We start from the raw sequence: 1838 nt of genomic DNA on the forward strand, positions 1-1838 counted from the left end.
GAAGATCAGATGTATAAGGACTCGTTAAAAGTTTTACTTGGAAGAATCATGACAACATACACAGCTAAATTTGATTGGATGAAGTCAATTCTTCCACAGCATATACCACATACTTTAGATGATGTCATGTCTCAGAAATCAGAAATCTGTTGGCTTCCAGTAATGCTGAAGAATGAAGCCTGTTACTCAGACTGCATCCAAATCATGAAGTCATATGAGGCACAGATTTTGCAGTGGTACACCAAAAGTGGAAGAGGTAATAACATGGTTGTCAGTTGAGGTTAAGGGTCAAATGTCACACCCGACTACTTTTCAAGTCAAAGGCTTGTGTATGAGATATCTTATGAACCCCTCAACAGCTTAGTTTATAATTATACAACATGTATGGTAAGGTAACATTAAGGTATACAGCTGATTAGATTTTGGTGCTCATCGCTCAATGTTGAAAGGTCAGATGTCACACTTTACCATTTCTGTTTGTGTAGATGGGGAGCAGACAGAGGTGGTGGTATATGAGTCCTCATTCACAGTGTTCTTATTGTCTTAAAAGTTGAAATATTTTGGAAATTGAAATTAATGATAATGGAAATATTAATGATTAAACAATATTTTAGTAATGTCTATTATTTTTCTTTAATTTTTAAAGAAAGACCAATTGGGCTATGTACGAGGATTCAATTCCCTCCCTATATAGCTAGGCATTATTAAATATTACAGCTGGTGCAAAGTGGGCAGACTGCCTAGTGCATAGCCCAATTGTACAGAGTTCATGACATTTTCAGCATGTGACCTTGACAAGCTGAAGGTTCCAGTTGGAGGAGACCAACTAACCCGAGTGAGACTGCAAGGAGCCAAGGCTGTTCAGGATGGAGCATTGACAGCAGTAGATCGATTGGAGCATTTGGAACCAATCATCGTTGAATTATTCCATACATTACAAGATCTACTGGAGGTAATGTGGAATAAACTTATAAAATAGAATAAATGCAATTGTGTGTTCCTGAAACAATGTATACATTAAAATATTTAGAAACTTATGATGTGTGCCTTGAAAGCTTGTATAATAGAAAATTTGCTGGACATAATCAAAACTCGAGTATTATAAATTGTATTTCTTCAAAGAAGTCTGAACAAACTGAGTTTTTTAGATGCCAGTGTTTTGATAGACAATTTTTGAAATATCTTAAAGCTGTCTTCTGTACCACAAGATATTATATGCGAGTGTGCGGACCGGTGAGCTTATGCAATGGCGCGTGGTCCGTCAACTTTTCCTATAAATCGCTACTAGTCATAAACGACTGAGCGGATTTTGTCAAAATTTGGTCAGAAGCATCTTTGGGGGAAGGGGAACTAATTTTGTATAAACGGTGGGTCTGGCCCCCAGGGGCCATGAGAGGCGGGGCCCAATAGGGGAAATATAGCAAATTCCGTAAAATCATTCTTCTTCTGTAGGAATGAAAGAATTTGTTCCATATGTATGGTCTGAAGCATTCTCGGGTAAAGGGACCCCAATTTTGTATAAATGTTGGTTATTGGCCTGAGGGGTTGAGGATAAATATAGGAAATCAAAGTACTGAAAGTACTGAAAGCTAAGGCAAAAGATANGGGCGAATTTTTGACCTTGAGGAGGAAAACGAAGATTTGAAAGTAACGGTCACCAGGCTAGAACAAAAAATATCAGTAGTGGAGGATCGCGAAAAAATACTGAATCAGACACAAAACGATCTGGAACAACAAGGTAGAAAGAATTCTATCAGAATCATCGGGCTGGAGGATCCAGAAAGGCATGAGACGGTGGAGGATTGCGTGAAGAAAGTAGTGGAGTTCCTGGGGACCAA

This window comes from Mizuhopecten yessoensis, unplaced genomic scaffold, assembly GCF_002113885.1.
Source record: "Mizuhopecten yessoensis strain PY_sf001 unplaced genomic scaffold, ASM211388v2 scaffold4537, whole genome shotgun sequence".
Classification (NCBI taxonomy): Eukaryota; Metazoa; Mollusca; class Bivalvia; order Pectinida; family Pectinidae; genus Mizuhopecten; species Mizuhopecten yessoensis.